Source organism: Fukomys damarensis, unplaced genomic scaffold (assembly GCF_012274545.1).
Source record: "Fukomys damarensis isolate Sample0158 unplaced genomic scaffold, DMR_v1.0_HiC HiC_scaffold_5, whole genome shotgun sequence".
NCBI classification, from domain to species: Eukaryota; Metazoa; Chordata; class Mammalia; order Rodentia; family Bathyergidae; genus Fukomys; species Fukomys damarensis.
The window spans coordinates 1,783,650-1,809,950 of record NW_022900917.1 but is presented as its reverse complement, the minus strand read 5'-3'; the positions used below and the strand labels follow the sequence as shown (position 1 = coordinate 1,809,950).

The 26,301-nt window shown below is 47.2% G+C and overlaps 1 protein-coding gene across 1 annotated transcript in view; it reads left to right on the top strand.

The window, feature by feature from the left end:
• Positions 1-26,301, top strand: part of Oxr1 (oxidation resistance 1) — a 288,312-nt gene that overhangs the window by 17,324 nt on the left and 244,687 nt on the right. The window contains exon 2 of the mRNA XM_010615714.2: positions 25,273-25,407. The gene's annotated coding sequence lies outside the window, so the exon portion shown is untranslated. The remainder of the gene's footprint in view (positions 1-25,272; positions 25,408-26,301) is intronic.

Genomic DNA, 26,301 nt, shown 5'->3' with positions numbered 1-26,301 from the left:
AAAAAAAAAAAAAAAAAAAAATTCTGGGAATTGGAGAAATATAGGTACCTATATCGGGCAATTATATCCTAATACAGGCCTGTTACTTTGGTTATAAAACGGTACATTTATAAAATATACCATTCAAATCTTTTTTGTGTGTATGTATAGGCATATACAGGCTAATAAGGCCTGAGAGTTGATATCGCAGGTTGAGATATTTAAAAATAACAGCATGCATTTTGCTTGAAGGCTGTGATCAATCTATTGAAAAGAATGGACGGGGGGACGAGCAGGGCTCTTTGGCCAGTCCTGCCCCATTATCTTTTCCATTTATCTGCCACCTTGTTTCCTTTCCTGTTGTTGAGAGTTATAACCACTTACTTAACAGTGATTTTGTTTTATAAAGGAAGATGAATGAACCTACAGTATTAAATCACATTCTTGTTTCTTCATGCTATTTGGGTCCCTGTAAGAGATCCCGTGTTGACCTTCCACCTTCACAACTGAAGTAAAATGTTAGGCGTTAGGCTAGGAAAGACGAGATATACTTGTTTTCTCTTTCTAAAGATAGTAAACTTTATAACTGCAAGTTTGCAACATAACCTACGATAATTTTACAAGAAAATCAGTACCTGTGTGACTGGGATAGAAGTTTCATTTCATTCCCTTGGACATTCTGAGATGGAGGCCTGATTCCCAACACCGATCGTATCAGTGAGTGTTGGTAACGGAGAGCTTCAGCGTGCATTTCTGTCAGCCGGGGCCCCGAAGCTCTAGCCAGCACATCGCCAGTCAGAGAGCTGCGTGCTCCTCCCCGTGCCCGGGACAGCATTTCGGCTTCCGGAGAGTTCCTAGTTTGAGCAGCTGTGGGATCCACCTGCTGCTGCAGGTGCCTCAGAATAGCTTTCTGGAGGAGACTACTCACTCCCTGTCTTCTTCATGTTTTTCTGACTAAATTTTTTAAAAAATTGTTCTTCTAAAATTCGAAGCTAAATAAAGACTTTTTTTTGCATTCAGCCACAATGCAGTGCATCAAGATTTCAGTCTTCTTTCCATGTATAGAAGAGGACACGGTGTTATGCACAGAATAAATTAGGTGTGAAAAGATAAAATTAATATACTCCAGGTGGCCCTGACACTGTCCAGCTCCAGTCCCCCTTACACACAGTTGGTGTGTACGTGCAAAGCTTGTCCATGTAGGCTCCTCAGGCAGGAATTCCACCTTGACTGTGATAAAATCTAAATTATTTTTGAAAACATTGGTGGCTTGGTAGAGCACACATGCACAAAGACACACAAGAAGCTTGAAGTGTTTTAATTTCTCTCCTGTAATCACAGTGGTACTGATTAATTAAAATCTGATTGTAAGAAAATGTGCTTTATAAAAGCTACTTTGTGAGACTTTTTAACAGGTATCGTTTGCTGCCATTCAAAGGCACAGAAATGGTCGTCTTTCTGGCCAGTAGCTTTGTTTGAAGTTTCTTCTTTGCTCAGAAATATTCAACAGTTTCTTGGACTCTGAAAGAAAATTTCAGTTTCGCTGTATGATACCTAAGGCCTTAAAATATCCCTGTTGCTGGCTTCTTCCATCCCTTGCACTGCTTTTCCAGGGCTGATCGAGCGGCCTGCCTTCCTCACGGAAGGTGCAAGCTTGGGCCCCAGCACTGGTCTCTGCAGTAACCCTCTCACTGCCTCCCTGTCTGGCAGATCCCCCTGTCTCGGTGTGGTTTGGCCTCCTTCTGGCTTCCTCCTTCTTCTTCTGAGGAGGAGCGGCCACATTACTCTCTTCCTCGTCTGTGTCTCTCACCCGTCCTCTCATCACCACCCTGTCACTGCAAGACACTTGCTTTTCTGCTCTTCCCTGAGTCTTTTGTAGAGCAGGTATAAAATATTATTTGCCTTTTTGTCACTGGAGCTTTGCATTCGGTAAAGGAGGGAAGAAGGAATCGAATCACACATCTATCTTCAGTAACCCACAGCCATCTTAATAAATAAGGGAGAAGACATGGAAAATGTCTTTTTCCCTTTGCCTATGTGTATTAATCTCACTGCTGAAGCTGGTGTTTGTATGACCTTGTCCTTGCCAGGGTATTTTAGAATCTCCCCGTTCTACCCACAGCCTTATCCCTCCCTGTGGGCTCTGTGAAGAGTCCCTGCATAGTCCCTTTAACGTATTCCCAGCAGCTTGAACCTGCAGTGCTATGGGCAGCTTGCACTACTGCTGTAGAAGCAGACAGGCACGGGACAGTCATGCCTGGGACAGTCAGGCACAGGACAGTCATGCCTGGGACAAGAAGGAAGCAAGAAGGAAGACCAAGTCAGGCACAGAAAATTCAGGCACAGAACAGTCAGGCAAGGGACAGTCACCTGGGACAGTCACACCTGGGACAGTCACCCATGGGCCAGTCACGGGCCAGTCACTCTTACACCACCGGTGGTTCAGGATGCCTAGCTTCAGGACATACAAATAGTGGCCCTGCCGTGAATGTGGTAACTAGCTAAGCTGTATCCTACCCCGTGCTCCAAGCTGATAGGCCTTGCTTTCCCTCAGCAGTGAATTAGGCTGATGTCTGACAGCCTTCTGTATAGGGACCAGGAAGTGGGGCCTGGTGCGGAGCTGGTGACACTGGCCTCCTCCCCGTACAGTTGAGGCTAGGCTGGAGATGCCTCCCTCTGACGGGGATGTCTGTTCCACAGAGGGAGCTTGTCTGCAGAACAGTCACTGCCAACTGCATTCTCAGAAGGAAGCAACTCTTCAAGAAAAGAGATTTCAGAGACAGGCTTGTTTGGGTTGGAACAGAGGGAAGAAAACCCATCTTGTCCACCCTAGAGGAAGCAATTAAAGCTCTTTGGTCTGTAGGAGAAAAGCACCCCGCACGGGGGTGGCAGAACCTTTTCCTGTGGTCTGACAGTCTGCAGAAGCCTTTCCTGCTACCTTTTACTATTCAGTGAGGAAACTCCTCTTCTTGACAAGCATGGTGGGGAGCACCCGCGGCCTCTTCTTGGGCTGTGTGGAGTGTTGGAGAGGGTGACCCTGGAGACAGGGCCAGGCAGGAGGGACACGGACCACTCTTGTGGGCAGGAGATCACAGGCTATACTTCTGGGTGGGAGGACACAGCCACCCTCCATCTTGGGCTGCAGGTGCCCCACGGGTCTGCCTGCGGGCCCAGGGTGAAGAGCCACCCAGCTGTGGTGAAGAGTGACAGATCGCAGCGGGAACCCATGGGTGCTCAGGGCTCTTGTTGCAGAGGTCTGATGGCCTTCTGAGGTCTGGGCACAGCTGAGGGACACAGACACTCTGGACAGGACCCCACCACTCTGTACCTCAGAGCAGAAGTTGCTGGGGACTTGTGGTCACAGCACATGGTACTCAGAACTCCCCGAAGCCCCTCTGCGGTTCAGGGCGCTGGTCCTGTCCCTTGTCTGTCCCTTGTGGTGGTGTCCAGGATGTCCTGACCAGCCCCCCTTCCTTTCCGCACTGTCCCTGCAGAGGTGTCTCTGTCACTGCCTACCTGCCTGGACCTCCTTGTCATGGCTGCCGATCCCGCAGGTCCTTCCTTCCGCCCGGGCCGTGGGGTCACCCACAAAGATAAGGTTGCAAGGCTCCTTAACGCGGTGGCAGGGACCTGTGGAGCGTGGACCTGGCCATTTCCCTGCAGCCCTCAGCCCACAGCTGTATTGCTGGGCCTGTTCCTGCCGGTGGGATGAGCCCTTCCGTGTAGAATCCGGGGAAGTGGGAGCGTCCACGGGCACTTCCTCCTCTCCCTGGCTCTCATCTCCTCTCTCTTCCCCACCCCTGTCCTCTCCCGTCTCTTCCTCTCTACCCCTCTGTCTTTCTCCTTCCTCCACTGTTCTGTCTCGCTTACAGCACTCTGACAGCAGAAAGCATGATGAATGTGCGCAAGACTTTGCGGCCCGAGAGTCTGCAGTGCTTCCTGTGACAACAGCAAAATGTTTTCAACTCCAGGATGCCTTTCATTTCCACAGATCATATGTGGACAGCAGTAGTTTTTAAGGAAGATGGTTTTGCTATAACAACTTTTTTTTCCTCATTGAGTTTATTGGTACACTTTAGGTACACAGTACAGTTACATTCATCATGGGGATCCTGTACCTTTACATGACAGGTCTTGGTTCTCATTTTTTCCCCTTGTCCCTGCCCTCCCTTCACGCCTTGCAATAACAACTTTTGAAGTTTTGTGAAAAACTTAATTTCTTCATGGGGAACCTGGCGTGAAACACATCTTTCCATATTCAATATTTTGAGTTGACTGTGTTTCAAAGGAAGAAGCTAAGGGATTTATCATTTGTTTTGGGGGCTTCATTTCTTTTCCTGCCACCATCAGTGACTCGGGGTCTGTGGAGCGAAGGATGGGCACAGAAGCCTGGCGGGAGCAGAGCTGGGCTGAGGCGGAGTCGGTCCAGTGGAGGCGGGAGACCCAGGGACCAGCAGCCACAGCTCACACGGCCCCAGGGACCCACCTGCCTCCGGGAGGGGCCGAGACCTGTTCAGAAGCTGCTGGCTGAGCAGGGGGTGGCGAGAAGACGACCCAGTGCCTTCTGCTCCCGAGGACGCCTGACCCAGGCTCCCTGAAGTGCGGTGGAGTTAGCACTGGGAACAGACTTAGTTTGCCTCGCTTGCAGCTTGTGTTTTCTAGAACAGCGGTTTGTGCTGGAGCCTTAAGATGCTCACTTCCTGAGCTGGAAGCCACCAAGCATCTGATGGCCTGGATGTTGGAGAAAACTTGACACTAACTTTGTGTGGAGAAGGCCCTAGTCTATTACTTGGGAAACAAGTCGGTTATTACACTTATTCACCCCTTTTACATTTGTGTAAATCGTAGACTATGGAAATGTAGGCTGTAGAATAGGTTAGGGCATTTTATGAGGGGAATGTTACAGTTAATACGTAAGTACAGCAATGGTAAGCATGGACAAAGCAGAGGCCAGGAGGCTTCCCAAATGAGACTGACACACGCACAATTCACAGACCGCCTCCACTCCTGTTTTCTTTGCCTCAACGGAAATGTGCCTTGCTGAACGCATCTGACTGTGTTGTCTAGGCGTTGGTAAAGCCTTCACATTCCTACTCCTTCTTCAACTTCTTACTTTTGAGAAAAATCTTTTAAATTTTTTTCGGCTGGCCCCAAGGCAGGGTGCAGAGGGGCAGCTGCTCATGGTGGCTCAAAAGCAAGCAAGCAAAGGACCTTAACAGTGTCTTCCTGCGCCCTTTACCTCTGACACGATTAGGGCAGTGTCCAGTGAATTCATGTCCTGGTTTAGCCCCGTCCGTGTCCTCATGGGGGACGTGTGGACTGAGCCCTGGCCTCCCCTGCGGTCATCTCGCCCCAGGACAGTGGCCGTCCCGCAGTCTCCCCTGAAGAAGTCACGACTTGGGAGTGTGACTATCTCTGGTGGAATCAGTGCTGGGGGCCGCTGCCCCTTTGGATTCCTGCTTCAGACATTCGTATCTTCCTCTTGTCCGTGCTCAGCCCCATGGCTAGGTTTCTACTCTGAGCTGCACCAGAGGCCAGGGAGGTACCTCTCAGTGACACGGCCGCTCCGGATGAGGTGCCCTTGCTGTGGTACCCGAGGCTTCTGGGCTGAGGTCCCCACCCCCATTACTCGGCGGCCCGGGCGGCAGCTGCCCCTCTGGGCCTGCTGGGGAGTCAGGCTTGTTCCACAGGACTGAGCAGTGCACGCAACATGTCTCCGTATAACAGCCGGCGTGCACTGAGTCTGAGCGAAGGCCGCCCTGGCCCTGAGTCCCTTTCCGTCCAGGCCTGTCCCCGGGTCTCGCGCCCAGGTCTGTCCTGGGATCTGCCAGCAGCAGGTTCTGTGGTTCCTGTCTTGCCTTTACTGCGTGCTCCTCCTCTCCTACCGGAGTGAAGAGTTTCAGGTTAGCAGTCACGCATCAGTACTTGCATTTGCAGTAGCACAGAGCCAGCATCCCCCGAAGAGGGGTAACAGGTACCCGATGCAGACAGCCGTTCCCGTGCCTCGAAGTGGACTTGCTCTCTTTATGTCTGCTTCACCCTGCTTCCCAGTGGATGGTGTGGATGCCTCACTGGAGAAGCCATTTACCCGGGGGCCTTGGGGAACACAGTGGCTGACTGGCAGACTGAACATTTGCTCTACCAACCTGTCTGTGCTGAAGCTAACTTGTGATGCTTCGAAGAGGAAAAGATACTCCCGTGTGAGACTGCAAGAGAAGGCACTGAAAACGGCAGCTGTGGTGGAAGTGTCCCTGGGCATGGAGTTCTGCTCTTTGCATTGGCCCGGTTGAACAGAGTTTATGAGCCCTGGGTGTTATGACTCCCACCTGCATAGGGACCGCCTCTCCTGCGGTGTGGGCTGTGGGCTATGGGCCACTGACGTCCAGCTCCTCGACCTGAGCACACGGGTGGGGAACTCGTGGCACACTCACCCTGACCTGCACTGACATGTTTGCTTGGAGTCCTTAAGACACTGGGAAGGTTTCTTCCACACACCTGTGTAGCTGTTTCTGGGCAACACCTTCTAGGGCTCGAAAATAATAAGTCTTCTCTGATCTTTGCAAGCTAGTCTTGATGAGTGGTGACCAGATTTTTTTTTTTAACTTAGAGGAAAGTGTGATGTGTAAAAGGGACTGAAGTTGCGGTGTCTCTCAGAATTTGGAGCTTCTCCATTGGTGCGGTGCAGTGGTCTGTGTTGGTGAGGTGCAGGGTCCCTGTTCCAGCCCTGTTGGCTCCTCACGTGAGTCTGAGCTGCCCCGTGCCTGTGCACCCCACTTCATAAATACTGACTCTCTTTATCTGTCGCAAGTGCACAGACTTCTCACCCAGCAGCAGAAACTGTAACGTGTTCTAATTTTCTACTGGCAGCCAAACACCTAAAACGACTCTGTAAATATGCTCTGATATTTGCCACTAGTTGATCAAAATGCAGTATTTGAAAAACGGCTTCGTATGGTTTCACAATTAAAAATGTTTCTTTTAATGCACATTCCTCTGCAATTGCAGGGGCTCAAAGGTATCTTTAAACAAATTATAAAATTGTCTTAAATGGTTATCTAGTAGCATTATTATCAAAATGTAATAAATGACAGCTTTGATTCTACAGCTGATGAATAACGGGAGAAATGGCGTAAACCTCACCGTGAGTGTCTGTCATTTGTGCTGGGCGAGGGAAGGGCTCCATAGACCACCTTTTAGCAAAGACTCTTGGCAGCCCGAGTGTATTTATTTCTTAGAAGGAACGCAGTGTATGTGTGTGTATCTCTACTCCTTCCTCGCCATCTCACTTTTATTTTCATAAAATCCGTGGTAACCTTTGGAATCTGGGAGTTATAATCAAGTCATGTGTTAGGGAGCTAGGATGTTGACATACAAGGTACTAAAGGAAAAATGTAGGCTGACTTGATGAAGTAGCAGCTTCACTGGAGCTGTGCCCACAGTGCTTCAGAGTCTGTCTTTGTCCTGTTTCTGTTTTTAGTTGGAACTTTTCCAGGATTTTAGGATTGTTTTAGATTCAGCCCTTATACTTAGATTGTGGCTTTGTTTATGATGAGATCAGCGTCCTAATTAATTTTCTGTTGTTTCAGTACTGTTCACCATTGATGCATGGGTTTATTTCTGGATTCTCAGTTATAGCCTGATGATCTTTGTATCTCTCTTTATCCTGATACCACACTACCTTTAGCATTGTAATTTTGTAGTAAATTGAGATGTGTAAGTCCTCCCAACTTGTTTCTTTTTCAAAACTGTGCTTATGTTGAGTTCCTTGGATTTCCATATGAATTTAAGGATAAGCTTTTCATTTTTAAAAAAGAAATTACAAAAGGTAGAATTTCTATGGGAATTGCGTTAAGTCTTAGATAAATTCGGGGCATTGCTTTCATCATAACATACATCTTCCCATTTATGAATATGGCATATCTCCACTTATTTAGGTCTTCTTTCATTTCTCTCAGTAATGTTTAACACTCCCAGTGTACAAATTTTGCTTTCCTTTTGTTATATTCCTAAGTATTTAAAAATATTTGATAAATATTATAAATGTAATTTTTATTTAATTTCCTTTTTTGGACTTTTCATTGGTAATGTGTAGAAATGTAACTAAATTTTGTGAATTGATCTTGTGACCTGTCACCTTTTTCAACTCATTTAATTTTAATGATTTATTTTGCAGAATCCTTAGAAAAGAGTTTACCAAGTTTCAACTAGAGTACACCTCAAAAACCCTTGGAATTCATTACATGTCTCCCCTTTCTGCTGCTACTCTTCGTTTCAGCTATTTTACTTTATTTACTTACGCTTACTGCAGGAATTGCATACTATATTTTCAGTCTCCATTATTTCTGGCCTCCAGTTTATCCTCAATATTAAAGTCAAAATATGCATATTTGGTCGTATCTTCTACTGCATTAGTCCTGTTAAGGAACCCTTCAGTGAACCTGTACGGACTTCCGGCAATGAATGACCATACTAGTATCGTTATTTTTCCTTCTTTTATTTTTTTCTTTCTCCTTTTCCCCCTTCCTTCCTTCCTTTTTCCCCTTCCTCTGTTCCTCCATCCTCCGTCCACCCCTTCCTTCTTTCCTTTCACCATGTTAGGGACCCAGTACTTTTCTTGAAACGTCTGCTTTTTCTGCTTTGTTTTGTGCTATACTACACACACACACACACACACACACACACACACACACACACACACACACACACACACACACACACCCTCAGGCTTTAGCTATTCCTGTTTCTGATCACTTCACAAACATGCTGCACTTTTGGTGGCCTTTCTGTATGTTGTTTCCTCTGCTGAAACACTCCCTTTTTGTTGTTCATCCATTATGACTCAACTTTCAAACTCTGATGTTACCTTCTCAGGAAGCTTACCTAGTCTTCTCTTGACATGTTCAGGATTTATACCCTTCACTTTTCCTTTCTAATTCCCAGGTAAACAATCAAGTGTTTGTGTATGTATCTATCACCGTGGGACTGTGAGTTCCTTGATTTCTAGGCCTCTGAGCTGCACAGTGGTATGTAGTAGATGCTCAGAAAATTTGGATGACAGATCACTGCTACGCTCACACTGCCCTGTTGGCTGTCCAGAATTGGAGATGGAGGCTTAATCGAACTCTTCCTCATACAGGGCAGGAAATCTGTGTCTTTTCTCTCTTTTGTGCCCCCCTCAGCCCCTTGTACTCATGTGGCTCCAGCCACTACAAGGCACTGTTCCCTGAGGTAAAATCATAGGACACGATTTGAACTAAGTGATTCCTAGAATATTTAATTCCTATTCTAAGTACTAATCCTCTGGGCCAAGAGTTAAGACTTGGTTCTATGTCTTTAGTTTTCTCTAAAGACCTGTAGAGTCAAAAGAAACATCCACAGAAAGCCTGGCTTTAATCCAGGCTCGTTTTTCTAAGAAATCCGGGGGTGGGACATGGTGGCATGGCAAGGCCAGCAGGAGAAGGGGGTCACAGGGAGGGCCAGGTGCTCCCCTGGAGGGTCCAGCGGGAGTCCCCGCTGTCTCATACCCTGTGGCTCTCCATGAACATCAGGACTTTGTTTTGTGTGGTGCAGGGCAGGGCAGTAATTTGGTTGTAGGACTTCAGTGTTCCTCGTAAGAGGTTGAGAGATCGCGTATAGACAGGTGCAGGGGCACTGGAGGTCTGAGTTGCTCCTTCTGGGGTCAGTGGGGGCGAATCCAGTCCTTCAAGACTGGGTTGTCTGGGCATAATCAACTAACCAATCCTTGTAACACATTAGTGACTGTTTTTCACATTTCAAATGCAGACTTGGGCCTAATTTCAAACAGATACATACAATCAAACTGTGTCCTCCAACTTTAAATAATTTAGGGTTCAATTTTTGTCCCTTTCAACTCCAGATTGTATTACCATGAAGGAGAGGCAGTGTCAAACCCCAGGACATAGACTTTCTCTCAGGAAAGTATTTTATGCTTGGTGATCTGCTGTGCCATTCTTAGGAGATTATGCCAAGCAGGAATCACTTTAGTACTGTGGCATATGGAAAACGATCCTTGGCCCTTCAGGTCATAAACGCTGGACCATTGTGCCTGCTGAGTAAGAGGGAGTTTTGACATAAACCAGTTGCTGACACCATAACCAAGAGTCATGCAGACTCTGTGAGGCAGATGTCTGTAACATGATGACAGGATTTATAAACCTTTAGTAAATACAAATGTCTTCATATTTTGCAAGTGTAAATTTATCATCAAGCAGCCATGGTTACTATTTTTTCTCATTGGGAAATAGCTGAATTATAAAGCATGACTTAAAATACTGAGTTTTGTAATTAACATGGAAATGCAAAGTAACTCATGAATATTCTTGCCTCTGTATGAAATTTTAGCTGTGCTTTTTAGGCCCAAATATCCCTCTTCTATGGCATATTTAATGAATCAAAACAGTTTGGATATTATTATTGTTAGGAAATAATTTTATAGTTTAGATATGCTTTGTGCCTGAGATGATTTACTAAAACCAGAAAATTGGAAGTAAGAGCTGAAATAAAATGTGAGAACAGAATAAATGAATAAATGTGGCGGGAGGGCAGACAAGTCAGGACATGATGAAATTTTGTGGAAGATCCTTGCTGTGCCACAGTTCAGCTTCCTTGCTCCTTGAGAGCGGCTGAGCAGGCCTTGGCAGGGTCGCAGCCGTGATGGCCCCATTTTGTGGTGGGACCCGTGTCCCAAGCCCTCGGTTCTGCGTGCTGACGGGGACTGTGGAGCCCCTTGGCCGGAGCGGGAGCGGCATGCTGGCCTTGCTTACACATAAACATTGTCGGACTTGTGTAAAACTGAAACATTTTAAGAGTTCCAAACATAAACGTTCTTGAGGTCATAGCTTTTACTTCAAGATATGAAGGAAAACATAAAATATTCTTCCTAAAAAATGGGTAGAAATATTGTCTCAGTTGAAAATTTAATCACCTTTCTCTTATGCTGAAGGACAATAGAGTTGTGTATTCTGTCTGGCATTATGCATTATCAGAAGAATTTTTATTTTAATATTAAAATAGTACATAGTAAAGTCACAAAATTAAGGTAGCTATCTAAACAAATGAAAAATTAATTTGATTTCTCATGGGTTTAGGAGAACAAATCCTGAACTTTTTCATGGGAAATCTCAGAGCAGGCATTGTAAGTTCAGTTATGCCTGAAATGATTTATAAGACTAGTTCACAGTCTGCCTTATTATCTTTTAGGCTTCACACTGTACAGCTTATTTTTCTTGGAAACACATTTTGATCATTGGTATCTAAAGGTTTACTACTTTGGAAGGGAAATGTGTATTTGCCTGTTGTCTCTCCCTCTTCCTCTCCCTCTCCTCTCTCGTTAGAAGGCAAGGTTGTGAATATTCTTTTCCCCTCCTTTCTCTCAAAAGAAGAAATGTATCCATATCACTTAAACAACAGAAATCATTTTTATCCTAGTTTCTTCTTAGTTTAGAGTTGGTTCTTAGGGGAGATTCAGATTTTAGATTTCATGTAGCTCTTCAACAAATTTACATTTTTATTTCAACATTGAGGAACTGGTTTGAAATCTCACTTGTTGTGAGCTATCCTCTCACTGCAAGCATCCAGTGTAGGATTGATAAATTTACAAATTCCCAGATCATCCATAGTCACTCTGGAGAGCAGCGTGGACTGTGGGGTACACATTTAATGACAAGGCCCCTGGCCGTTCTGTGGGTCTTAGAGCCCAGCAAGTTCATTTCTTCCTTATGGCCTTTATTCGTTATTCTGTCTTCCTTCTGGTGAAAAGACTTCTTTTACTAAGCATGATATTTAGTATTTCAATAAGTAAAACTCTTATCGAGCACTATTGCTTTTTCTGTTTTATAGATAATAAACCTGAGGTGGAGATTAGATGAGTTAAAGTATTTGGAACAAAGTCTGTGGAGTAAGTGTTATTAATATGATATCATAGAAATATAATCAGTTATAGTACGTAAATACAACTCTGGGTGTCACATTTATGACCTGCTATGTCAGTAATGTCTTCTGCACTTACACACTCCTTTTCCCAATGTCACTTTCCAAACACCTTTTCCAAGCTGATGAGGGAATTTTTTAAACCTGTAGCCGAGTGTGCTTCCCTCCTAGGTGAGGCTCGAGACCACGCTTGCCCAAGGCCTGGCGGGGGGCAAGCAGAGCTTGTGCTTGGAGTGGATTGTGGTGACTGGCGTCCTGTCACCAGCAGCCTGGGGACCATTATGTGGCACCACCGGGAAAGGACGCGTGAATACTGGTGCGTTTTGGAAGTTTCCCTCAAGCTGCCAAACCCCTTTTCATTTTTGACACCTTTTTAAAATCTGTACAAATCCTTAAACACTTGAGGAAGGAGTTTAAATTGTTCTCTTTTCTGCCTCCCAGTCACTTCCTGAGACAGACTGTCCCTGATCACCCTGCACTGGCCCTGCCCCTCGCCCCTTACCTCCCTCAGCTCCACTCATAGCGGTGAGGACTCCCTGATTTTGTATTCTCTGACCTGTCTCCTGCTGTACTCCTGGCACACGGGACAGAGGTCACACCAGAGCCATCTGAATGTGCACGCATGAGCGACAGGAGAGTGGATGGAAAGGCACCAAGGGCACCAAAGGCAGGAACCACTTAAAACTGATCCTACCTACAGCAGTGTTAGAATCTCTGACTTTTTCTCTGAAAGCGTGTGTTTTACTCAGCATTTACTGATATTTGCAAAGCGTTTATAGCAAATCTTACTATAATCTCAAAAACACATTAGGCAGACTTGCATTATTCATAATGCAGAAGTCAGCAAATATAAACCCAGTGTGTGAAGATGTATAGTAATAAGCCTGAGCTTAGCCTTCTTATCCGACCCAAGAGCATTGGAAACATTTCAATTGCTGCTACTAAAAGTTTTATTTTACATGCTCTCTAAACACGGGGAGGGTGTTCCAGCACTCCTATGTCGCTTCTGGATGATTTCTTTTATACCCACCACCTAGTGTTAAAATTCACATCTTAGGAGTAAGGCCACTGTTTTACAGTTAACTCTCTTAGCAGAGCTAGAATAATAAATGCCAACAAATCCATTAAATGAATTCAGGTTAGTGAGACTGGGGTGAGATTGAGGAAAAAGACATGGAAAGCAGCGCCTCCTTTCAGGAACTGAGGCACTGAGGCCCCTCACCTGGTCGGAACCTCTGTGACGTCTTCTCCAGATGACGTTCACCTCAGCTAAAGGAGCCACCGTCTGTGCCAGGGCGCAGGGATCAGTGAGGTCCCCCTTCCTCCAGAGGGAGGCCAGTCCGGGGGGCAGGGAGGCGCCCGAGGAGAGGGAGGAGGAGGAGGAGGTGCAGCGAGGCCTCCCTCTCCCAGCTGCTGTCGCTCCACCGCACCTCCCCAGGGTCCTCGCTGCCCTCAGTCCCCAGGATGAGGCAGAGCACTGGCCTGCGCGAGGAGAGGTGTAGCAGGGACACTCGCCCCTTCCTGCTCTGACTTTGACTGGGACAGACAGGTCTCCTGTTCTGTCCCGGTCTCTGGTTGCTTCTGTCTCTGCGTCTCCTGCTAGGTCAGCGCTCGGTGCCTAAGCGTCCCTGTGCTCAGGTTCGGGTCACCTCTTCTACAGCATAAGCCGACGGACCCTTCAGCGAACACGGCTTCAGATCCTCAGGTCCACTGCACCCTGGACTTCTCTGCCCACATACGTCACAGGCACCTGCAGCTCAGCATCCAAACCTTAATCTGTTTCTGTGTCAAACGTTACCCTGCCTTGAGCATTTCCTACCCAAAAAATGAGGGCTTGCTGCCGTCTTGGGCGGCACGAGCTTATTTAGCAGCTGTGCAGGAGAATGTTATCTAAAAGTCACAGAGGGCACTGTTTCCGGCAACAAAAGAAAACTGGGGTTTACACACAATGGAGTGCTACTCTGCCATAAAGAAGGGTGAACTTGAGTCAACTGTAGGAAAACGGATGCCCCTGCAGGTGTTAAAGTGAAGTGAAATAAATCAGACGCACAAGGGTAAATTGCCGTATGGTTTCTCTTCTGTGAGGAACTCAAAGCGTAAATAAAGAGCAAGGTAAAAGGCAGATGGTAGGAGACAAGGAGATAGTTCTTTTGAAAAGGGGAAGAGGACCAGGAGACAGGGCAGGAACAGGGAGAGGAGGGCAAGGAAAAGTAAAAGAATTAAGACATGTTACATACATGTACCAGCTTCTCACAATGAATAAAATCCCCTGTACTAATACTACACACACATACAGCGGTTTGCGATACGTGTTCGTGACTCCTCGAGACTAATGGTTACCCTTGGAAGGAAGAGCTGTCCTGAGGGGAGTGCGGGGTGGCCAGGGGAGAGGACCCCTCGGTGTTCAGGAATGAAGGGCCAGCCACTCCTCCGCTTAGCACTTCCCAAGCCGTGGGTTCCCTGGTGCGCCCCTCAGTTCATTCTGGGCCTTAAATGCTTAAGTATTGAAAACACATACAGACACATTAACTGTGCCTAAGTACTTTTTCACTTGCAGCAGTTACTTAAAATAGCTTCTGTCTGCTGCTGTTTCTGTGTCTCGGGTTAAACTGACCTGGCAGTGCTCTTTACTGGAAGATGCGGGGCTGAGTCCTCCGGGTCAGCACAGGCGCTCCGACACCTGCCCAGGCCCGTCCCAGCACCCCCACGTCCGCAAAGCCTTGTTCTGCAGCTGCTCGTGTCCACAGAGACCTACACCGGAAAGGTGTGGAGCTCACTGTGGTCAGCTCTGGGTGCTGTTCGCTGCCCTCGCAGCGGGGCTGGTCCCCTGGACTGGGGTGGCCTAGCCAGCCAGGAAGTGGGAGCCAGGCCATGCTGAGGGCTGAGAAGCAGCTCTCTGATCTGAGCACGGAGCTGGCCTTTGTAAGTGCCCGCAGCACGGCTGGAGGGAGAGCTGGGTCTGAGGCCAGCGTGGTGCTTCGCAGACACGGACATGTGAATTGTGTCCGGTGTGCAGGGATCTCAGGGACAGAGTCCTGGAGTGACCACACAGTGCATGTTCGGAGGATGGGAAAGTGCCCTGAGCCTTTATTTCAAAACCTGCCCCAGTTAGGAGGTTGATCCAATTAGGAGGTTCTTCTACTGCGTAGTTCAAATGCTTTGAAAATATGATTAGAAAGCTGATCACGATTAAAGGTAATGAGGATTGAAACAAGACTAACTCCAAAGTACTGTATGGGAAGCAAGACAAAAACAGGATCTGGCAACGGTTTAGGAAGTGATTAGGAAAAATACTCTGAAAGTCAGAAAAAAGATCAAACCCATGGATGGGTGCTTGAGCATCACCAGGGAGACCGGTAGAGGGAACCTCTGAGTTTTCAGCACACAGGGTACACTGGAGAGCTGGGGATCTGCCTGTCTCGGCCTCCTGCGCTGCAGGGGGAGGGGCCGGGGAGGGGCAGAGAGGGCCTGGAGGAGGCTGGGTTCCCAGAGGCACCAGGGGACTGTGGTGGGGGTGCAGGTTGGGCTGTTTAGTGGGAAGCCAGGGCAGGGGGAGCCAGGTCACGGCTGGCGGGAGAGGGTGTGAGGGGCAGGCAGCACTGAGCCAGAGCCACAGCCAGCTTTGAGAATACAGAAGCTGTCTTTGTAATTTACCCAAGAATAAGATGATTTGTCCTCAGGAAGTCAGGGCAGTATCTGATGTAGTCAGTTAATTGGAAGAAAATAACCCCAAGCGGAAGTTCCTTGGCATGGTAATGTACTTAACAATAAGCCTACGGCCATAACTGATTATGTCCCTGGTCGCTGTGAGCACTTGGAACTATCCTGACGAGTGGCTTAGGATCATCACGGAGGAGCCAGGTCTCTGCGACTGCTTCAGACCGACTGAGGCCTGATCCCACTCATGAAGCAGCTTCGGTGCTGGCGATGCACAGCTGCCGTGGGAAGGACCCTGGGCTGGGTGCGCCGTCCCAAGGCCCCTCTCTGTACTCCCAGCCGCGGTGCGGGCTCCCGGCTCTGGCCGACATCACTTCCTGTGGGCCAGGGTGGGCAAACACGGCTTGGGAGGGAGACACACGGTAGGCCATAGCCCTCCAGCCTCGAGCCGCTGCTGTTCTAGGGACATTTTCGTGTCGTGTCAGGAATTTTGCCAGGCAGTTGCAGAAAACGCTAGAATGTCTGGGTTGCTTGACTGGACTTTGCAGGGAGAAAACAGATGCAAATTCACCTGTGTCTTCCTCGGCCATGTCACGGGGTGCGGAGAGCAGCAGAGCTGCAGAGGGAATGGCTTCTCCTGTGCAGGTGTCTCAATCCGTACTTCAAAGCTGACAAACCATGTGAAAAATGAGCAGAGAGCAGGGGCGGAGAAAGAGTGAAAGGAGGTGAGGCCCTCAGGTCTTGTGCAGCAGCCAGGAGCTAGCGCTTTCCCCAGGCAGTGAGCAGCAGGCCCTGCACTGGATGTTCCAGGTGTCTGCTTCACAGGTGAGGACGAGGTGGCCTTAGTACTCCCAGAGGGCCAGTTACCGGGAAGCTCCGTGCCTGGGCTGCGCTGCAGAGGTGAGGGCCACTGGGTCCTGTCTCAGCTCTCCGGGTTTTCCTGTCTTGGGGCTCACAGTCCACACCCCAGCCTGCGTCCCGCCTCACTGGCAGCAGCGTTCTCATAGGTGTGGCTAGGGTCTGTGTTTCCTCAGGGATTAGAGACCTTGAGCATTTCTTCATATATCTGTTGCCATCTGTCTGCTTGTCTCCTTGGAGAAATGTCCTTTTTCCAGGGCCTTTGCCTGGATTTTAATAGTGCTGTTTGCCTTCTTGCTGTTGAGCTATTTGAGTTCCTGAAGTATTTTGGCATTAGCCCCTTTTCATACATAAAGTAACTTTTTTTTTGAGGCAGTAATATAAACTACTAGCCTTGTAGTTCAGGCTGGCCTTGAACACAAAGATCTTCCTGCCTCAGCCTCCCAATTGCAGTGATTATGGGCACCCCCCCCAAGTAGCTATTAGAGCCGTAAGCTATTTTGTCCCCATTTCCCTTGTCCTTTGGGGCCCCCAGCTCACAGCTGGGAGACCTCACGGTCTCCTCCAGGATCTCAGGAAAGTGGGGTTGGAACCAGGAAGGAGCTCTGCTGGGTCCCCACTGGCTTGGGTGACACAGATGCCGTGGCCTGGGTGGGCTGGGTCCACAGAGCTGGCTGTGTCTTGAGCTATGCAGAGGACCTTCCCATGCATGTGAGGCACAGTTCGTGGAACATGGGCAGACTGAGTCAGGCGTTTCCAGTGGGTCTCAGGCGGTGAGCATTCTGGGGCTGCAGTCAGGGTTCAAGTTCCAAGATCGAAGTAGGGGCGAGGGCAGGTTCCCTGCAGGGTGCAGGTGGGGTGGGAGGATCTGTACTCTGGCCTTCCTGGGCCCTGCTGGCTCCGGTGCTTGTGACCACTGCCCTCTGACTCCGGCCGGTGGTCAGCAGCTGGGAGCACTACACTTGGAGGTCTCTGGTGTTCAGACCCACGGGACTCAACTCTGTAAACCTGGACTTGAGGTAGACGCTCCGTCCAGGATGGGTTTAGCGTGGCTGTTAGTGCTGAGAATGCTCTGAATGTAGACTGGGTATAGATTCAGAAAGGCTGCAAGTCAGAGACCAGAAGCTACAGGGTAGGAACTCAGTCTGTGGACTCTGCTGGATCCTGGAGGAAAGAGACTTCCAGTCCCTGAGAATCTGGAATCTGCAGGGGAGGCTGTGGGGAAGGACGTCCAGATCGGGAAACAGCCCTGGGTGGGTGGGGGTCTGGAGGGAAGGAGAGCCTTTGACTCAATGTGGTGATACAATGGCAGCCACCCTGTAGATTTCAAAATGCTTTGGTGTTTCCCCGATAGTTTGTTTCATCAATGTTTAGTTTGGGATTGTCCTGCAGCACACACACAGAGTGCTTATGTCATTTATGCTCAAAAACTGGAACCTTTGATTCTTTTCCATGTGACTTTTCTAGGTTTGCCGTTTTAAACACGGAACATGGAACACCTGTGCTGAGGTAGCAGCTTACTTAAGCCAGGGTCCATGGAACAGCACAGTTCTCATAACAAAAGCAACTGTAAATCTATGCAACACATTGCAAAAATGCTTTTGCTTGAATAAAACCACATTTGATTGTTTTCGGAAGAAGCTTTGGTCTGTGCCTTGTACTCTGCTTAACATCTTTGAAGACAATGAAACACAGTGTATTAACTATTGCTATTCTCTTATTTTGCTAGGAAATTTTGTTTTATGTTTTTATAAAATAAAAAAGTAAAAAATAATACTTTACCGGCCGGGGATTTGGCTCAGTGGTCCAGTGCCTGCCTCACAAGCCAAGGACCCGTGTTTGATCCCTGGTACCAAAAAAACAAAAACAAAACAAAAAAAAACCCAAACAAAAAAACCCCACTTTACCAAGTTGTATTACTAAATGGCAAAGTAACTAAAACTAAATTAACTTAATAAATAGTGTTCTTTCAGCTGTATTTGAATCCTAAAATCTTGCTCATGAATAAAATGATTAAGATAATTATCTTGGAAAAGTGTCTTCCCAACAATCTGGTATTGTATCCAGAATAATTCACAGTTCTGATGTTAAGTGGGAGGTCTTGTGGCAGATTCACATGTATTTTCCTTACCATTCCACTGAAAGAACAGTTGTGTCTGTGGTTGTGATCACGACCCCTGCTGGGCTCACAGGATGTGGGAGAGCACTCCATGTATTTTGAAGTTTCCAGGAAACTAAACTGTCATTCTCTTGTGGCAGATGGTGGTTCTAGTAATTAGAATTTTGGCTAAAAACTATAAACTCACACTACAGTGTGGAGACCGATGGCAGACATTTGTATAAGGATTGTGAATCATTAAAATGAATATAAAATTTAGATTTTCCTGAAGACCCTAGAGATGCTTTCTGTGGAAAGACTGCATTGGTAAGCCACGAGTCGCTTCAGTGTCACTAAGGAGAATAACAAGCCCACGGCTGAAGCTTGGAAAGATGCTGTGATAAGAATGTAACTACTGCAAGTGCTGCGTAGCGTAACTCTGGGCGCCGGGTGAGGTGGGACACACTGTACTCGTCCTCCCAGAAGTAGACCAGGTTGTTCATAAGTGGTGAGTGAAGTTAGTGTGACACCAGCACGACTGTCAGTGCAGTTACTGTAACTACAGTGCATGGTCCTTAGGGGTTTTCACGCATTCAGATATTTCATAATCCTCCAGCTTTACAATCAAGAAAATGCAAGTCTCAGGGCTCATTTTATTTACAGCTCTGCAGATGATATGAACTTGACAGATTCCAAGTTGGGAGTTATTGGAGGTAAAGGCTATTAAGAGACAGTTCACTTTTTAATGTTATTTCCTGCATCTTAGGACATTATCCTGTAATTTCAAGACTGAAAACAATACCCTGCCAAAGAAAAATTGTGCCAGAGTTAAACAGGGAAGGAAGACTGTTCAGTACTATCGTAAAGAAAGAGACTGAACTCAGTTCTGCTAAAAGAAAAGGCAAAGGGGTCTCCAAGCCTTGGGCTGAGAGGGAAGGAAAGCACTGCAGGACACCTCTGGAGGTTGGCCAGAAATGAGGTGGGAGGCCACAGGGTCGCCATGGGGATGATCAGAGTTAGGCTTCTACCCTTCTGCGGAGCCAGAGGTGGGCGTGCCCTCTCCTTTGATGGTTACATTTCAAAGCGATGGCCCAGAGATCTTTGAGAAACATACCTGGGTTATAAAACAAAAAGAGGCTGATAGATTTATATATCAAACAGGCAGAGAAGGAATTTGCAAGTTCTGGAAGTAAATGCCCTAAGAAAAGAGAAGTCCCAAGGTTAGAGTCTTGAAGAAACCTGCATAAAGTTCAGCCAAGCTAAGCATTGTGTCATAGGCGCCAATGTTGACCTATCACTCCCAGTAAGCTGTACCACAACCATCAGGGGTGCGTTACTACTTTAGACCTGCAGAAGCAAGAGGTTCCCATAGTGCCATCTAAGGTCCTGGAACCCAGCTTCCTAGTGTGCTATGTCTGCATTCTGCAGAAGAAAACAAATCTGGAATTGTGTTCTTTACTTTTACACTTTTTTTCTTCCCAAGAAGAACTTATAGAGTATTTCATATGGCTTTAAACTGTGTATTTGTAAGCATATATTTGCATATGTACATGTGTCTATAAAAACAGGTTAAAAGCTAAAATTGGAGACAAGGGGGGAAATGTTAGGAAAAATGTGTAAGCTTCTGATCACAGAGACAAAATTCCTGAGAATAAAAAAGAAAGAGGGGCTGGGGATTTAGCTCAGCAGTTTGGTGGCCTGCCTTGCAAGTGCAAAGACCCAAGTTCAATCCCTGGTACCAAAAATAAATAAATAAATAAATAAGAAAGAAAGAAAGGTTTTATTTTGGCTCATAATTTCCATTAGGCCTGTGGAGCATCATAGGGGAGAGGACACTGGGAAGGAAAACTTAATTCATGGTGGCCAGAAGGCAGGAAGACAGTAGAGCCAGAGAGGAAGGGGCCAGAGACCAGACATAGTCCCCAAGGTCACCACCCAGGAGGGCGTCCCTTCAAGTAGGCATCACCTCCATTTCACCTTGCATCGAATGCCATTGAATTAGCATCTCATCAATGGATTGACCAGCAGATGAAGTTAGAGTCCTCGTGATCCATTCACCACCAAAACAGTCTTGTCTGCAACTGAGCATCAACACAGTGAGCCTTTTGGGGGAACAGTTTGGATCCCAAAGTTCCACCCTAAACCCCTCAAAGGTTTATATTCATCTCACAGTGCAAAATACATTCAGCCCTTCTCCAAGAATCTTCCAGTCTCAACAGTTCTAGTTGCTCAGTAGTCTAAATCCAAAGTCTCCTCTGAGACACAAGGAAACCTCTTAGCTGTGAGCTCCTGTCAAAATAAAATCAGGTTACATACTCCCAAGACACGGTGTTACAGAGTAAACAGTTCCATTTCAAAAGAGAAATGGGGACATAGGAAGGATGAAATCAAAGAAGCATTTTTTCCAGCAAAGGAAATATTAACTCCCACATCTCCCCGTGGTGCATGTGATGGCATGATGTTTCCAGAGGGCCTGGGGCGCCCTGCCCCTGTGGTCTTGCTGTCTGTCACCCGGTGGCCCCCTCTTGCTCCAGTGCTTCTGATCATCTTTGGATTTCTTTGGCAGACATTCCATGTTCACTTCCTGTTGGCTCCATTGCAGCTTTGACCTCACTCTCACAACTTCATGCATTGTTCTTTCAAGCTCCTTGTGGGGATGATGACCCTGTTACACATTGACTGGCCTTTCAGACCTTTCTTTGAATCCTTCAAGACTCATAACTTGCGTTCTGCATGCCTGCTACATCAGCATCAAGTAGGTGATGCCAGGGTCTGCCATCAGCTTGAGCAGTAGGCAGGCTTGCTTGTACCATGGCTACAGAGGCCTCTGATGGCTGAACGTAGGGAAAGGAATCTTATGAAACAACCTCCTAGGGGAACATGTGGGAGCAGGGAGCCCCTCACATTCTTCTCAGAGCAAATACTTTCAGAGGAATTCATACTTGTAAACCCTTGAGCCTGAAATGGGAGGGGTCTGGTTAACTCCTGAGATGCCTCAAGCATCTTTCCCATTGACTAAGTGCAAAATAATTGGCTTGGTTTTGTGGCTCATCTCTTCAGCCACACCTCTTCACTCCAATTTGAAGTGATTTTCTTTTCTGGCCAGACTGCAAGTTTCTCAGATCTTTCTGCTCTACTTTTTTGGTTTACAATTCTCAGTATAAATTTGGCTAAAAGTAGCTAGTGATATCCATGTCACAGACTGAGTACTATGCTATCTTAAAATTTTCTTCACCAGATTGACTTGTTGGTCACCTTTAAATTTACTCTTACGCAGAGTCTTAGTTGTAGACAAAAAGTAGACAGCTCTTTGCCAGAATGTAACCTGAATTCCCCATATGAAACTTCCTGAGCATGGCCTTTACTGTCCACATTCCCATCAGCATTATTGTCTGCTGAGCTCACACTATAATTACCCATCAAGCTCTGCTTATAGCATTGTAGGGCTTTTCTTTGTAGCCTGCATTTCCACATCTTTCCAAACTATTTCCACAAACCAGTTCCAAAGGCTTTTGAACCACATGGTCAGATATAGTCACAGTGATTTCACTCCTGGTACCAATTTTCTGATTAGCCAGCTTTCATCTGTGACAAAATACCTGCAAATAACTTAAAGAAGGAAAAGATTTTTGGCTCATGATTTTAGAAGTTTTGGTCCGTGGTCAGCCAGCTCTGTTGCTTTAGGTCTGTACTGGGGCAGGAACATCACAGTAGTAGGGCATGGAGGGAAGCTACTCGGCTCATGGTGACCAAGAAGAGACAGAAGGACAGAGCTGGGAAGAAAGGCACCAGGGACCATATGCAGTCCCCGAGGCCGTGCTCCATGGTCCACTCCCTCTGGACTCTACCTCCTGTCTGCCTGCCCTTCCAAGAACGCTGTTGAACTGTGATCTCCAGCGATCCATAGCTGAAGCTTGAGCCCTCTTGATTCAGTTGCTTCCGAGGCCCGGCTCTAACCACGGGTGCATTGCTGATCAAGCCTGGATACATGAGTCTTTGGGGAAGACTTTGCATTTAAATCATAACAAGAAATCGTGCATACTTATTGAGAAACATCACAAATTTGTCTCAGAGCTTCTCATAAGTTAAAGCACATAAGCAAGTGTAAAACATTGTGTGATACCCTTAGAATAAAGGCAAGTGAGAAACTTAGATAAGAGTTTTACTGATGTGGAAATCTAACTCAATTTTTTCCTTTGAGTGCTCTTGATGACAACATTTCTGTGTTGTCAAATATTCCAACAAACCTAATACCTGGTCTCATAGGCCTGATGTTCTGCTTATTTTTTATATTCTCCAATACTGTCTCAGTGCAAGCTGTTAGCAAAACTCCAAAGTATAATTCAATAGAAAAAATTTGATTAGGTATTAAAATAATGACAGCCAGACACCCAGCTTACTAAAGATAGAGTTAAGTATGCCTAGAAGAATACATTGCATCAGACTAATTTCCATATGTATTTTTCTTGGAAAGTGAACCCTTGATAAGAACCAGAGCCCAGATTATGAAAGATGGGAGTGAACTGTTGCTGGCAGATGTGCAGTTTGGAGTTTCTGTGTCCTCAGTAGTGTATGTTTCCGTGCTTTCCCGCCAGCCAGGCAGAACAGAAGAGCAGCCTGTTCTGGAGTCTGCAGAGCCCTTGGGGTGTGGACCCTCAGAGCTGCCCATTCACTGGCGGGTGGGGACCATCTCGCCAGTCAGCGTGTAGCCGAATTGGAATCCGTTAAGTCATCGCTCTTTCTCTGTGCGCTGTACCCTCACAAGCACCTGTGTGTGCACAGCAACCTTCCTAGAGCCATCTGTTAGTTTGCAAATGGGACGGCCTCAGTGTTCATCAGTGAGAGTTTTGTTTTATTTTTTTCAGTACTACGAATTGAACCCAGAGCCTTTTTAAACATTTTCTTTTGAGGCCGGGTCTCACTAATTGGATACATTGCCCAGGCCGGGCTCAGGCGTCCCAGCCTCCTGCCTCAGCAGGGTGAGAGGCGTGTGCCGCCATGCTCGGCCTGGACGGTGCTGTGTTTCCATGCAGATTCTTCATTGCTGGTCTTCTTACCCTTAGTGTGGAGTTTCACCCTGGTAAATAACACAATCAATATTTTCTTGATCCATCCATGATTTAAGAACATTAAAGTTTCATATTTAAAATTATAAATGAAACACTCGTAGGTGAAAGTGTCATCCAGCAACAGGTGGAGCCCACCTTCCCCTCCCCATGTTTGCCATCGTTTGCTCGCAGCTCCTTGGGCGCCCAGGTTACTGAGTTTCTCGCGTGTGGCAGACAGGGGCAGATCTCCAGGGCCGCACACTGCCCCCTTCACTGCAAGACACAGTGCTCAGGAGCTGGGAGGCAGACGCCTAGAATCATTCCTGCATTTTCTGGTCTTTCTTTGAGGAAGAGTAGTGAGGTAACTACGCTCTGGGCGATGAGATGCAAGCAGAAATGGTGCGTGTACATGTCAGGAAGCATCTTACTTTTCCTCTTCCTTCTGCCTGCTGGCTGGAATGCAGTCATCTTTGCTGGAGCTCAGCAGCCTCTGGGGCCATGAAGAAGAAGCCCGTGTTGAGAATGGGCTACAAGAAAGAGCATCAGGCTGGGAATTTAGCTCAGCAGTTCCACTGCATGCGTTGCAGGTGCAAGATCCCGAGTTAGATCCCTGGTACCAAAAGAAAGCAAGAAAGAGCATCAATTCTTGGTTCGTGAGGTTGCCACATTTTCCTTGGACTCCTTGAGACTGATTTCTATGAGAGAAATAAACTGTCTTTTCTAAGAAACTTTGATTTGGGATTTTGGGGAAACGTGTGACTAAGCCCAGCGGTAATACTTCAGGGCATGTCTTCTTTTGAGAGTTCTGCAGGTCCCTCTTTGTGTGCCCTGTGTGTGTCTTTATCACAACACTTACTCCAGGGTGATGATCTCTGTTGTAGAAAGGGTTCTTCAGGGCAGGACCTGTGTGTTACACATGTGTCACCATCTTTACCCTCGGGCTATAGATACACATAGTACTCGTGTGATCGGAAGTATGGTTAGTGTTTAAATGAAACTTTAAGAAAGCATTGCAGTAAAAGACAGTGCTAGCAGTCCTCCTCAGAGTACTTCTCCGATCTGGACACGTTTGCCTCATCATTCTTGCCACTGTCTGGAGCAGGTCTGGCAGTGCTGTTTCTTGAGGGTCTTTACCAGGTGTGATCTGAAATGCGGGATCGCTGCTGTGGAGCGGAGTGCAGTTCAGCAGGGAGGGGGCTCAGAAGAGCACGTGCACCTCACCTGTCCCCTCATTAACCACATCTGGTACCGTGTGACATGACCCTGAGGAGTGACTGTTCTGAACCCGCTCAGGATGTCGAGGCAGCCACGGTGGTGCAACCCAAGACACTCACAAAAGAGGACCCAGAGCTGCTGCAGGGAGTGTTGAGGACAGTGAGATCCGCGTGCTGAAGGGAGGGGTCATGTTTTGAGGAGGATTAATGGCATGTAAGCCTTTCTTGTTGTTCCTTATCACGTGTGTGTTGTCTACCTCAAGGAATATTTAAAAAACCTTCAGTTGTTCTTGAAGGAAGGCATTAAGATCATCCTCTGGCTGGTTTAATGATGTGGTTGATTCATGATGTGTCTCATATTTCAGGAAAAACAACCTGTCTCTGGCTTATACTATACACATTGATCTGTTTGAAGTGAGCGCAGCGAGTCATACAGATGAGAGGCGTCACTGTGTTCTTCTGTCTTTAGATCCTCTCGGACTGCGTTGTTCCAGCAGCAAAGCGAACACTGCCGGCAGCCTTGTGGTCTGGACAGTCTGATTCCCATCACGAAGCCTAGAGCACTCCCCCAGGTCGCTGCCATGTCCGTCTCTAGTCTGCCTTGGTGAGTGACCCGCCTTCTGACCCTAAATGCACACACACACGTATGGCAGGTCAGTGTTCTGTGAGCGCTGTACATCAGAACACGGCCGGGAGGGAGCTAAACTGGTTTCCAGAGGTTGCTGTCCTATGTGCGGCCGCTGGACACTTTTGGGCAGTGCTGCCTGGGATGTGCAGAGCACCCTTCGTGGTGCACTGGGCACCGTGCATGGGGCAGGACAGAGTCTCGCTAGCTCTGGGTGTGGCTGTGCGGGGCAGTAGGCAGCTCTCATCAGAACCTGCTTTCTCCAGGCTTCTTCCTTCCACAGCTCTGTTCAGATTAGACTGAATCAGACTCAATGCGGGAGAGGAAAATTCCCTTCTCAGTGCACATCTCTAAATAGCGGGCATTCTGAGCAATCTCTGACTTTCAGTTCATGTTCAAGCGCTGTTTGCGATTTCAGAAGGGCAGGATAAAGATGCTTTTATGGCAAATCAACTTTTCTGTGGCAGTGAAGAGCGATGCCAGCAGGGAGAAATGTGAAGCCATTTAATGAACTTCGCTTCTTTTTGTACAAAGAGATGCGTAAGTGATGTGCACACAAATTCACAGCGTTCAGTGCATGAAGAGAAATCTGGTAATTGTTTCCCTGCCTTAGGCATCTCTCCTATGGGGCTGGAAGTGGAGATGGCATCAGGTGAAAGGGTCGTTCCCTAACTCAGCTGCGCCCCCCCATAAGTGTGTTTGTACTTAGGCAGGCAGTTTCCTTTGCGCACGAGCACATTTACTTGTCTCACTTAGAGCCGTGTTTCTGAGGGACCTGCTGTTTATAGATTTTCCAGCCTTCACCTTTGTGTCATTGGCCTGGGTGTTGAGGATCGTAGCTTGTAAAAAAAAAAAAAAAAAAAAAAAAGGAAT